Source organism: Mauremys mutica, unplaced genomic scaffold (assembly GCF_020497125.1).
Source record: "Mauremys mutica isolate MM-2020 ecotype Southern unplaced genomic scaffold, ASM2049712v1 Super-Scaffold_100355, whole genome shotgun sequence".
NCBI classification, from domain to species: domain Eukaryota; kingdom Metazoa; phylum Chordata; order Testudines; family Geoemydidae; genus Mauremys; species Mauremys mutica.
In genome coordinates, this window is record NW_025423322.1 from 111019 (window position 1) to 124702 (window position 13684).

Genomic DNA, 13684 nt, shown 5'->3' on the forward strand with positions numbered 1-13684 from the left:
GGGCATGGTGAGTGGCCCCAGCTCCCACAGACCAGCTATGGTCAGCGTACACCTACACCGTCGCATGAGCCCCAGCAGGCAACAACACCCCTGGCCCTCTTCTGCTTCCCAAAGGCTTTGGCCGCAGCAACAGCCCTGGGAAAAGCCCTGGCCCTCCTCGCCTGCCCTTGCCCAGCAGGACGCCTTTCTGGGCCTACACAGCTCCTCACACAACACCCGCCTGGGACCTTGCCCTCCCCTACCAGCTCAGCAGCACCTTTTTTCCTCTCAAAACCTCCTCTTGACACCCTCCCCCTTCCACACTTCACACTCACCTCATCACAAACTCACCCACGGCCCCTTTGGCTTCTCAAGCGCCTCTGGAGGGACGCAGCTTCCCTGGCACGCAGATCCTTCCCTTCAACGCGCACTGGACGGACATTCGAAACACAGCCCTTTCCAGGAGGGAATGCGCTGCTTTTGGACCCTGGCGCCCAGCAAGAAGTCCTGGGACTCTTTTTCTGACCGAGGGACCCCACTGACTTGCCTTTACCAAGCAGAAACTGAGGACCGGCTGATGGCTCTCTTTGCAAACGGACGCCATCAGACTGAGCCACGAGGCGTGCTGCAGGATAGCCACTCCCCACCAAAAAGCAATGCCGTGACCCGGATTCGAACCAAGGTTGCTGCGGCCACGGCGCAGAGTACTAACCACTATACGATCACGGCCAGGCGCTGGGGGCGCAGGCAGCAGCCCAGTGGAAAATGCTCAGCTCTGCGCTCTCGGGGCGGCCACCTACCTCGCCGGCGGCCACAGGTCTTTCTCAAGTCTCCCCATTACAGTCACAGGTCAAATGCTGAGCAAAGGAAAAAAGAGAGGAAGCCAATCCCATGCCTGTCCCTTTTTCTGTCTTCCTCCACCCCTGGACCAAGTCCCTCCCCGTTTGTCTGGGCCATTGTCCTCATGGCCCTGGCCAGCCTATTTCCCTTTGCCGCTCTGAAACGTGCCCCCACGTGCAGGCCCCGGGGGAGGCTTTGGCTAGGGCGAGCGTGTCCTTGCGAGGTAATTGTCTCTCTGGAGGTGAAAGTCATCAGTGCGGGGTGCGAAGGGAAGTGGCCATCGAAGGAGAATGCAAGGCATGTGGCGGGCAGGCCAGGGATTTCTTTGTCCCCCCTTCAAAAGGGTTCACCCTCCCCGTCGGGGAATCGAACCCCGGTCTCCCGCGTGACAGGCGGGGATACTCATCACTATACTAACGAGGAAAGGGGCACGGTGAGTAGCCCCAGCTCCCACAGACCAGCTATGGTCAGCGTACACCTACACCGTCGTATGGGCCCCAGCAGGCAACAACATCCCTGGCCCTCTTCTGCTTCCCAAAGGCTTTGGCCGCAGCAACAGCCCTGGGAAAAGCCCTGGCCCTCCTCACCTGCCCTTGCCCAGCAGGACGCCTTTTCGGGCCTACACAGCTCCTCACACAACACCCGCCTGGGACCTTGCCTGCTTAGATAAAGATTGTAACTCTATGAAGTTAAGTTTTAGTCACTAGAAAGCTTGTTTTGTTTGTTTTACTTGTAATGATATCTGTGCCTTCTGTTCTTACTGATTATCATGTAATCCTGCGTGCCCGGCCCGGGTCCAGCGGGCCGGGGGGGCGGCTCCTGCCTGCTCGGCCCCGGGTCCAGCCGCGGGGGAGGGGGCGTGGCTCCTGCCTGACCAGCCCCGGGTCCAGCCGGGGGGTGGGTGCGGCTCCTGCCTGTCCGGCCCCCGGGTCCGGGTCCAGCCGGAGGTGGGAGGGGGGCACGGCTCCTGCCTGCCCGGGGCCGGGTCCAGCTTGGGGGGGTGGGCGGCTTCTGCCTGCCCGGGGCTGGGTCCAGCTGGGGTGGGGGGGGCGGCTCCTGCCTGCCCGGCCCCCCGGGTCCGGGTCCGGGTCCAGCCGGGCGGCGCGGCTCGTGCCTGCCCGGCCCCCGGGGCTGGCCCTGGGTCCAGGTAGGACGGTAAGGGAACAGGGAGGGTGTGTTGGATAGAGGGCAGGGGAGTTGGGGGGGGGGGAATGGATTAGTGTCGGAGCGGTCAGCGGGCAGGGAACAGGGGGATTGAACGGGGCAAGGGTCGGGGGGAGGCAGTCAGAAAGGAGCAGGGGTTGGATGGGGCAGTGGGGGGGCAGTTAGGGGTAGGGATTCCAGGGACAGTCAGGGGACAGAGAGAAGGGGTGGTTGGATGGGGTAGGGGTCCCAGGGTGCCATCAGGAATCAGAGAAGGAGTTGGATGGGGTGGCAAGGGGCAGTTGGGACAGGGAAGGGGGTGGATAGGGCATGGGTCCTGGGGTGGGGGCTGTCAAGGAACATGGCGGGGGTTGGATGGGGCAGGAGTCCCGGTGGGGGGCATGACCCCTCATGGGGTGAGGAGGAGGAGGAGGGAACCGGTTGTTAGCATTTTGGCAGCTCATCACTGGTGAAAACTATCAAGAAATGCAAATCCTCGAAGGAGCCTGTGCCAGAAACCGGGTGGTGCAGAAACCACAGCCCCATCCCCACCTCTGATCCACCCTTGGCTGGCACTGGATCGTGCCCCCTGTGCCCCCAATCGGCCCCGTGAGCCCTGGGGGGCAGGGAATAGCCATGGTGCTGGGCCCCCCATCCAATTGAAGTATTCAGTGTCGCAGTGACCCAAGGTGTGTGCACAGAATGGGGATGGGGTGTGTGGGTGTCAAGAGTGGGGCTGGGGGGAGCGAGGATCAACACTTTGTCATGGGCAGATCATGTTGGTCCCAGGGTAATTTCGGGGGGGGGCTCTGATTCCCCACTCAGCCGGGGGGCTCCCCTCTGGGCTGAGGAGCCCTGGGGTGGGGCGGGTGCAGGGGCTGTGTGTGTGTGTCAGGCTGGGGGAGCTGCCTGGGCAGAGGGGCTGGAACTGGGGGTGGCTCCAGGCACCAGCACACCCAGCGCGTGGTTGGGGGGCAAGCTGCAGGGGGCTCTGCTGGTCGCTGCGAGGGCAGCAGGCACCCCAGCCCCTCCCCCACTCTGCCCCCCTCGCCCCCCTCCCCTCCCAGAGCTGGGGGAGAACCCAGGAGTCCTGGCTCCCAGCCCTGCCCCTCCCCCGTATTTCCATATGGCTCCATCCAACAGCTGCCCCCCCCCCGTCCCCGAGTGGGGAGAGACGAGGCCAAGGGACACGCGAGTTCTCGTCACGAGCTGGAGGGGGGCGGGGCCGGGAGTTGCGTTGGGGGGGAGGTGTCAGGTTGACCCAGGGACCCGCCCTTACCTGGGCTGGAGGGGACGGAGGCGCCCCGGGGCAGGCTGGGAGTTGTAGTTCCTGGCTCGTCTCAGAGCGGAAGTGACGCGAAGGTTGCTCAGGCAACGTGCCCCCTCCCGGTGCACTCTGGGAAGCGTAGTTCTCTCTCTCTCTCTCTCTCTCACACACGCGGCCTCTATTGGAGGAGGAGCCGTAACTCGTCACTTCGCCGCGCCCCTCCCCGCTCCCTGGTTGAGAGCGCGGGACAGTACAAGCTTTGCCCAGGGCACCATTTTCCCTAATGCTGGTCTGAGCAAACAATTGGAAATGACCCTTCAGTGAGACCAGAACCATAGTGCAGAAAAGCCCCTTTGTTAAGTGGTGGTGGCTGAGGGCTTAGGGAGATGGGTGAGAAAGCAACAGCAATAGGTGTCTTTTTGTGGAGGTTTGATTCTTGCCTGCTAGGCTAGGCTGGTGTGTGGTATCTCCATGGCTGTACTTTACGTCTCTGATCACCCACAGGGAGCCAAGTCTAGACATATTCAGAGGCTCTATGCCAGAGTTTCTCAAACTTCCTTTCACTGCAACCCCCTTCTGCCAAAAAAAACCTTACTACATGGCCCTGGAAAGAAGGACCAAGCCCCTCCACACTGAGCAGAGGCAGGGGAGAAGCACTGCTCTATGCTGAGGGGAGAGAGTTTTCCTGTGGGTGCAGTTAAGCCACTTCCACAAGAGGTGGCAGCTATGTCAGTGGGATAAGCTATATCGGTGGGTGTGCAAGCTGTGGTGTTTACCACATTTAAGAAGTTTAATCAAACCCCATTTTTAAAACCACCTGTGGTCTGGGAATGGCAAAGGACCTCGATGAAGCAGGGTTTGTCCTTCAAAGTCCTGGAGATCACGATTCCCTACTCAGGTCATTGTGGGGGTATAGCTCAGTGGTAGAGTGCTTGACTGCAGCTCAAGTGATCCTCAAGTGGTCAGATTAGATGCTCTAATCGTCTCTTCTGGCCATAAAGTTGACCAATTTCTGAAAAACTGAGTGTAGCATTGGGAGCAGCGTCTGATGTTTTCCTGTCTAGCCGGCTTGCTGCCTAGAACAAACGCTCCGTGAGTGGGGTGATCCACAGGGAGTAGCTCAAACCTCCAAAGTGCCTGGGCAGGGGCAGGACATTAGCACAGCAAGGGAGGGGTGTGGCAGTGACATCACAAAGGCTTTTGCAGGACTTCAGACTATTGGTCAAAGGTGGTGGGGAGGTGGTGACCTCACAGAGAGATGCTGACATCAGCCAGGCAGGACAGGGGCGAAGGGCCAGGGAAACCTCAGAGACCCCTGTGGCTTTGCTTCAGCAAGTCTCCTTCTCCAGGTCTCTCTTTGAGGACTGAGAGAGTCATAACCAGTTCTATGTTTGATGAATTTTGCTTCTCTGCATTAATGGTCTCTGAGCAGTTCATGATTCTCTCTAACATTGCAGTTCTCCTCAAATACTTGCTGAATAATTCCTGTGCACTGTTGTTGGTCTGGAGCTCATCTGAGAGCACTTTATTCAGGTCATTCAACATCTGAAATTCAAGATCTGATGGTTAGTTTGAAAATCAGGGCTCTTGGGTCCTACTCCCAACTCTGCCACTGGCTGGCTGTGTGACCTAAGACAAGTCAATTCTCCTTTCTCAGCCTTAGCTTCTCCCTCTTTCAAGTAGGGATACTAATGATTCGCTCCTACCAGGGCCGGCTCCAGGCCCCAACACGCCAAGCATATGCTTGGGGTGGCATGCCGCATGGGGCGCTGCACTGGTTGGTGGGAGGGCAGCAGGCGGATCCAGTGGACCTCCCGTAGGCATGCCTGCGGATGCTCTACCGGAGCCGCGGGACCAGCAGACCCTCCGCAGGCACGTCTGCAGGAGGTCCACCAGAGCCGTGGGACCGGCGACTGCCAGAGCGCCCCCCCGTGGAGTGCTGCCATGCTTGGGGCGGTGAAATTCCTAGAGCTACCCCTGGCTCCTACCTACCTCACGGTAGGTGGAGGCAGGGCCGGCTCTAGGTTTTTTGCCTCCCCAAGCAAAAAAAATTTTGTCTGCCCCCCCATCCCGTTGCTGCCTGAGCCCTGGGCTCTCCCCTCCCCACACCTGCACCCCCTGCCTCCCCAGCTCTGGGCCTCCCACCACTTGCACCCTCCGTCCGCCCCAGCCCTGGGTCACTGGTAACTTGCTCCCAGTTTAATAGAATAGAAAAAAGAGAGGATTGAATGTGTAACAGGGAGTTTGGTAAATCTTGGTTATTTTATTTTTGCAACAGGCTCCTGTCCACCCCCAGTAGAGTTTTCAGTCCCAATGGCAACTTACTTACCAAATGTAATACAGACTAGTCCATGCCTCCCAAGTGGATGTGGCTCTTGTTCTTCTGCACATTGTAGCCCATGGAGGCCAAGGACCTGCAAATGTCTCTTCATGTGCCTTTGTTTAATTGATGAAAACTTAAACTAGACACTTGGAGGATTGGAACTGATTTCATCGGAGGGACATGTTTGCTAGGTTTTTATGCATTTGCACAGGAAAGTGGTGAGTGTTCTCATTCATTTCAGGCATCGCTAGTCAGTGGAGCTCCTGAACATAATGAAAATGGATATGCAACTATTTTTGTTGAAGTGCCAGGCATTTAAGGGAGCACTTGGAGTTGAACCAAGGACCACTTGATCTGCAGTCAAACACTCTACCACTGAGCTATACCCCCTGACAATCACATTGGCAAGTCAGTGATCTTAAGGATCTTGAAAACTGAGAGTGGAGTTCGTTTCTTCCACACCAGTATTGCTGTCTGTGCATCCCGGAGCTATGGGGTGAGTGGGGAAGGCCCACAACTAGCTTGTCAGTATCAACAAAGGAGCAGCCGACATCAGGACCAACGAGACGTGCTGGTGGCCCATTAAGAAGAATCCACTCTCCCAGAGACTTCTCGGCGAGGGCACGGTACACAATGGGGGCTACTTACCCCCCACATCCCAGCAAGGGTCTTTCTAGTTCCACTTTAGTGTTACCCAATTTGTAATCAGTCTTTGGCCCAGATTCCCTCCCTGAGCGGCACCAGCACATGCCTGGGCCCCCTGCTAGTGTTAAATCTGCCTTGAGCTGGGACCCAGCTTGGCAAAGAGCCTGCAGCCCCCTCTGTGCTGGGGAGTGAGAGCAGCCCTGGCACTGGGCAGGGCAGCCCTGAGGGAATGAACCCAATGTGCCCGTGAGGCCCTGATCCAGAACCTCTGCCAGGCAGCTTGTGCTGCTCGGGCGTCTCTAGTCTCCAGCGAGGATTCAAAGCTTCTCTGCTCCAGGGGAACCCCTGGGGTGGGAGGCAGGGCTCCTGCAGGATAAATCTTCCTGCCGGCAGAGCTCCGGTCCCCTCCTCATGGGCACAGGGCGCTGCACACGGCACCCACCACATGCACACACCCCTTTGTGAGGAGAATCAGCTCTGGGATATTGGGGTCAACCCCCCCCCACCTCCTCCCTGCAAACCTTCTCCTGGCTTCAGTGAGGGAATGGGGGCGTGAGGGGCTAGTGCGGTAACAGCAGCAGCGTGGCCGTGGGGCTCGGCCGGTGGCTGGGGCCAGTCGCCTGAGCATGAACCCAGCCAACCCCAGGAGATGGACCTGGGTCACCAGCCCAACCCACCACGCGGCTGCTGCCGCTGCCCCGTTAGTGCACGAGCTCCCACAGACCACGCTGGGGAGAGCCCCCAGCTGCAGGGGAGACGCCCCTGAGTGCCTGGCAGGGACCAGCTCCTGGCTGACCTGCGCTGCTGGGGGTCAGGGGGCTGGGTGACAGGGGGGCGTTGGCTCTGGGGTGGGACTGTCACTTCCCCCCCTGCCAAGCCAACAGGATCACAGCACACGAAACCAGCTCGGCCGGCAGGGGAAGAGTTCAGTCCAGGGCCTGGTGCATTCTGGGAGCAGGGGCGGTGCAGAGAAAGGGCAGATACGGGGCAGCTCTGAACACTCCGCGCAGAACTGCCTGTCCTGTCCCGCAGCCCCTGTTATAGGGGGCTTTTAGCCATAGTTTTAATCAGGCCAAAAAATTGAAACAAACCCCTGTTAAATCATTGCTGAGCCCGAGTCCTTCACCCACATTCCTTAGGGCATTGGGTGTTTCATTTCCTGCCTCAATTTCACACAGAGACACAATTTCCTTTGCACAGATCCATGAACAGCAAAACCTCCCTGTGTCTCTGGTCTGAGCCAGGGCATTCGATTCCAGTGAACCCTTCTGTCCTGCAATGCGATGGTCAGACAGAGGGGACGTGGCACCTGCATCCCTGGCAGGGAGATATTGGCTCGGCTCTTTCTTTCTGCTGCTGTTGTTAGTCCATGAAACATCAAGGGTGGAATGCAAGGCTGCGTTCATGCACCAGCCCCCTGAAGAAATTTCAGTGCCCCAGAGAAATCCTGCCACCTGCTATTGGAATGATGTGCTGGAGATTTGACTAGGAAAGGGACTGTCTGAATTGTCAGAGTGTGGAATGAACAACAAGCTACAGCAATGTCATTCACACAAACACACTCTCATCCTGCTCCAGCTGGAAGGGAAATGGGCAGGAATTCTCAGTGTTCACCCAAGGGCACACTTACACTGATGCACAGCCATGAATGTGCTGGGGAAGCTGGTCTGGGCAATTTGAAGTGACAATTCAGTAAGAACAGAGTCATTGTGTAGTGCAGCAGCTGCAAACCGAGTGGTTAAGGTGATGGATTAGAAATCCATTGGGGTCTCCCTGCGCAGGTTCAAATCCTGCCAACTATGCAAGCACTGCACTGTTGTTATTATTACTGTAGTCTTAGCGCCCGAGCATCCAGAGTGCAAACTGGAGCCAGATCTACTTTCACTCTGTCTACACTTAAAATGCTGCTGTGGCACTGCTATAGCACTTTGGAGTAGACAGTGACTAGAGGGGTTTTCCCATCCGTGTAATAGCTACATGGACAGAACAATTCTTCCTTTTCTTTAGCACTATCTAACCAGGGCTTAGGTCATCTTAACTCTATGGGTTTGGGGGGGTGGGTTTTTCACACCCTGAGAGACGTCGCTCTGCTAGTGAAGTGCCCAGCATACACCAGCCCTTAGATCCCTCTTGCTATTTCAATGCAGGCACTGACCTGTGACAGGAAAACATCAGCTCACAAACACAGAGACTGAATTTCCCACATTTAATCTTGCTGCACTTTCCAGAAAGTCATGAAATTCAATTCATTCTTGCTAGGCCAGAGAAAAAATAAGTGCCACTAAGTTTTTGGCTTGGGTAAATAAAATTAAGTGTTTAATTAATATAGTAAAAAAATCTGTATTGATTCCGCTAACAGGACAGCATGAAATAGGAACAGAGACAAAGCTTGTCAGTGACGACTAATTTCGCAAATGATCTTCCCATTATTAATTTCCACGCTGCCCCCATTTGAGGTCTGGGCATCGCCAGTGTCATTGCTCTGCATTCACCTTCCCTTAGAATTGATCCCGGACATTTGCCTTCCTCTGCAGCGTGGGGCACGGGTCACTTGCTGCAGGATTCCCTGCACGTTGAGGTCTTTAAGCCACAATTTGAGGACTTCAGTAACACAGACATAGGTTAGGGGTTTGTTACAGGAGTGGGTGGGTGAGATTCTGTGGCCTGCATTGTGCAGGAGGTCAGACTAGATGATCATAATGGTCCCTTCTGATCTTAAGTCTATGAATCTATGAATCTATTCCCAAATTTGGAAAATTGTGCAGTTCAGAATGTGAATAGTCACCCCGTCTCCTTCCTACACCTGCTCTATATTGCTCCACAGCAGCTTCTCCCCCTGCAGAATCACCCCAGCCCCGCAGTGCAGCCGCCCAGGGTTCAGCAGGGGCCCCTGGCAAGGATAGTGGGTGCAGCTAACAGCCCAGTGTGCCTGGCCGTGAGGCAGCTGTAAAAAAGCAACACCCCCTCCAGAAGTACAGAGACTGAATCCCCCAACTATAACATCATGACCCCCTGTAGAAAGCCACACGTGTCAGTTGTATTTTCACAGGGAGATGCAAAAATCAAGTGACCAATTTTTAAGTTGAGTAAATAAAGTTGAGGAGATAGTTATTAACCTCACAAAAATATACTAAAGATCCCTCAAGATAACACCTGAAGGTGAAATATGAACAGAGACAAACCTTGTCAGCAAAGGCTCATTTCCCAAATGATCCTCAAGATGTTACTAATTCCCACCCCTCCTCCACAGGAGCTCTGTGCAGTGTAACTGTTCTGCAGGCAGCTTCCCATTCAATGCTGTTGTGGGACATTCCCAGGCCTGGAAATGTACCAACGACAGAATTTGAAGAGCAAACCTGGCTCCCTGCAGCAGGCGGGATTTGAGTGGTTTGTCCCTGTTACTTAGTCTGTGTCAATAGTACAGACGCCAGGGGCAGGACTCCAGGCTCTGCTTGAGGGATCCTGGCACAGGGGCTGGGGGGGAGAAAGGATTGTAGATTCTGACCTGGAGAGGAGGTAATAAGTGAAGGGGGCATTTTTTATTAGCCCCTTCCTGAGGGTCCCCAGGGCTGGAATTCTACATTCCACAGGGCCAAATGAGGGGGGTGACACCACTTGGTTAATGAAAACCAGAGCTCCAGGTGAGGTTTGAACTTACAAACTCAGCATAGCTCCTCTCAGCACTGCCCTATAAGTACTGCGTGCTAACCAATTGCGCCACTGGAGCAAATGTTAATTAAGATTCTCTGAGACCCCTAGGTTGATACAGGCAAGGAGTGACCCCAAAACATTCTCAGTGGAGCTGACAGCAGGTAGCGACAAGTGTTGGTACTTGGTGGGGTGGATTCTTCTTAAGGGTTCCAGGCCCCATTTGACCCTTTTGTTCTTCCCTGTGTAATAACCGAGCTGGTTAAGACTCAATGGAGAGTCTTGCTGCAGCCCAACAGATCTGAAATCACTGAGAAGCAGCTCTAAGCATTAGTCCTGCTTTGGGACAGTGTCTCTCATGCAAGAAACTGCCCAGTCTGCGCTAGCAGTGAGGCTCCCTCACTAACAGCTGAAATCAGGGAGAGCTGTGTGAAGTGCAGGGCCCCAGGGGGGCCTGAACAGGGGGGAACAACACCCCAGGTGCCCAGAGGAGGAGAGGTGTGTTGGGCTCCCGCCTGGGACTCTGCCTCCCTCCTGCCTAGCCCTGACTGTGAAGCCTGGCCCTGGCCCTCCTTCCTTTAAATGCCATGTGGGCAAGAGGAAGAGTGTGGCAGCTGCAGGGACCAAAGTTGTGGACATCAGGTGAAGCAGCAAGAAACAACCATATGGTCAATCCACAGGAATCTCTAGCCAGACTGTTAAGTTGTAGGACCCCACCCTCTAGCCGCCAGCCCATTGAACCAGCCAGACCAGAGACCTATCTCCAGTGGGCATCAGTCACCCAGCAGGAGGGAAAAACCTCACTCTCTACCTGAGAGAAGGTAGCCAAACACATTGAGCTCCAGTGCTTTGTAGCAAAGCAACATATCTCCACAAGGTCCCACTGAGATTTGAACTCAGATTCCAGGATTCAAAGCCCTGAGTGCTGCCCATTACACCATGGGACCTGCTCCTATTTCATTTTCTTGACCCCTGTGACTCTTGGCTGGTTTGCAGTCTGCACTTATTGCTTCCCACCATCAGCTTCCTCTCGCAAGACTCTCTCTCTTCCTCCAGTGACTGTGGTCCTGCACTATCAGATCCGTGGGTCCTGCCCTGAGTCCCTGCATCCCCCTGCTTTGTCTCCATTCCCTGCAGGCTGCAAAAACGTCAGGGGAGTCTGCTCCTCCCTTCACTCGATGCTCCCGCTCATATCAGCCAACTGCAGCCTCATCTCCTGGAACTCAGGCAGCTGTCGCTTGATCCGATCGTACAGTCACACGCTGACTGGCTCCCCTGCCTGGATGCTCTTGTGGAAATCCCACAGGCGACACTGCAGGACTTTGCACTGTTGGTTTCTTTAATGTTGTGGTGTTTCCCTGACCGCCGGAACAAAGCCGCCAACTCCTCCCTCACCGACTCCCACCAATCCCCCTGGTAACCACAGAACCCTCTGATGCTTTCCCGTTCTGCCAACACCTCCAGGCCTCGCCCCCCTGCTCCTTTATCTTGCAAGCTCTGGATTTTCAGCTTCCAATATCCTCTGCCGTGGGTCAGGGAATTGCCCACACTGAGCACACGGTGAGAACTGCGTGATCCGAACAGTCCATTGGCACACCCTGCACTGGGCTGTCGACGTGCTCTCCTTCACGCAAATCCGGTCAATGCGACTCCTGGCCTGTCCCCGCAGAAAGGTGTATCCCCTCTGCAGCTGGTGTGAGCTCGGGTCAGAGGAATAGGAGGTTACTGCCCTCCCTCCACTGGTTCACTGCGGAGAAACACGTCCTCTAAGCCGACCTCACTACAGACCTGTGCCAGGTAGTGCTCATCATAGAAGAGTTTCCTCTGACGGTTGGGAAAACAGGACCAGCAGTCCTCAGGCTGGTGCAACAATTGAAATCCCCCCCGACACCAAACACCGTGCGGTCTAGAAGAAGGGAGCCAGTTCCTTCATAGAACTTTCCTTTCATGCCTTAACTGGGGACCATATATAGCAGTAACCAGTGCCATGGAGCACAAAGCCACCAGTAATGCCCTCCCTGGTCGGAGCTCCAGCACCTTCTGTACTCGCACCATGAATGTGAAGAACAAGACTCCAGCCCCATCATTCTTCCCTGGCCTGGAGGACCAGAGAGATGGGCCCTTCCTCCAATCACCCTCTGCCCATCAAGCTACCCTAGAGTCATTAATGTGCATTTCCTGAACACCCACCATCTCCAAGCCCAGCGGCTCCAAGACACTGAACATCAAGTGCCTCCTCCTGGGCCCCCAACTCCCTTCCACATGGCCACTTTCACACATGCCCCTTCCCTGGTACTGCCCTCCCTCAGCTGCACAGAAGAGTTTTCATCCCCTATACCTGCCTGTCACTGCCCAGCACCCCCTCTAGCACTCTCTTCCTGCCATATTGGGTCCACCAATAACTCACTTAGGAGAGACAGCTCCTGTCCCTCATTGTTAAATGTCAGGCCAGCCAATTAGGGGCAGAAGCCCACAATATCTTTCCCTACTGCAGAGCCCAAGCTCAGGGACTCACCTTGGGTGCAGGGACCACTGTGCTCCCAGAAAACAAGCCACCACTGTGCAAAGAGGGATGAAAGGGCCTGCCAGAGCCTGGGATTGAACCAGGGACCTTTAGAACTTCAGTTTAATGCTCTCCCAACTGAGCTACTTTGGTAGCTGCATGGTAATATTTTGGCCTGTTGCTTCTCTGCCCGGGATGTTTTTGCAGCAGTTCCACACAAAAAGGACGTCATTGTGAACGGCCCATGAAGACAAGACTCGCTTTTGCCTGCCTTGCTCAGCTTGACTTGCTGCCTCACCCTGTTCCTGCCCTAGTGCCCGGGCTGACCTGGTGGCGGGAGGGGCCTGGGGGCCAGTGGCGCGGGGAGGAAGTTGAGCTGGACCCTGAGCTAGACTAGACCCTGGCGGTGAGAGTCTGGCCACCACTTGCCGCCCCACCCTGTTGTCCTGGCTTCCTCCACTGGGCGTCATTTCTGGAGGGAAGTGGGGCTTCCGCCTCCCCTCCCCGATTTTCACACCGCAGAGGAGTGCGAACAGGAAAACGAACGGCTGCTCCACACCCCCACCGGAGGAACCCGACGCCCTTAGCTGCTCCCCCCCAGCTACGCTACTGAGTGGAAACGTCCTGTGCCCATCACACAGAGGTCGATTAATCAAAACCCTCTTCTGCCAGCACCGGGCCTCCTGCTTCTTACACTGGGCCTGCAAGTGAGGGGGCGGCTGGCACAGCACCAAGAGTCTAACCTGTGTGGCAGGAGGCGGCTGATGCCCGCAGCCTGCTGGGGAGCTCCCAGAAGTCATTAAGGGACAGAGACTCCTCAATGCCCTTAGTAACAAGGGTTTGGGGGTCACCGAGGCCAGTAAGGGGTCACTATGTCGGCCTTATAACCCTGGGGTCAGGTCGCTGTGCAGCTTTGATCTAGATCTCGGATCCCACCAACCAACCAGCAGCCCACAGCCTCCCCCTGGGTCTGCCCCACCTGGTTACTCCTTACAGGCCGACCTTACGCCCCTTCCAGATCCTCCGTGCTCTGGAAAGCGTCTGTATTGCTCTGTCAACCCCCCGTCTTCACTGCGCCAGTCTGGTAAGGTCCCAAGTGCCCCCCACTCTGTGCAGACATCAGCCCCCCTGCCAGCCCCACAGGCAGCAGCAGCGCCAGCCCCCCAGCACCAAAGGGCAGAGAAGCATCAAACGACAGCCATCTTACACAGCTGCCAAAGTAGCTCGGTTGGGTGAGCGTTAGCTTGAAAATCTAAAGGTTCTTGGTTCAATCATAGGTTTTGCCAGGCTCTTTCCTCCCCCTTTGTGTAGGGAGCAGCTTGTTTTCTGGGAGGGC

General features: G+C 55.9%; 3 non-coding genes across 3 annotated transcripts; all 3 read right to left on the bottom strand.

Annotated features, from left to right (window-relative positions):
- Positions 1–1170: 1170 nt before the first annotated feature.
- TRNAD-GUC lies at positions 1171–1242 on the bottom strand. The gene has a single exon. It is a non-coding gene; the product is annotated as a tRNA-Asp (tRNA).
- Positions 1243–5870: 4628 nt separating this feature from the next.
- TRNAC-GCA lies at positions 5871–5942 on the bottom strand. The gene has a single exon. It is a non-coding gene; the product is annotated as a tRNA-Cys (tRNA).
- Positions 5943–10720: 4778 nt separating this feature from the next.
- Positions 10721–10792, bottom strand: TRNAQ-UUG. The gene has a single exon. It is a non-coding gene; the product is annotated as a tRNA-Gln (tRNA).
- Positions 10793–13684: the final 2892 nt, after the last annotated feature.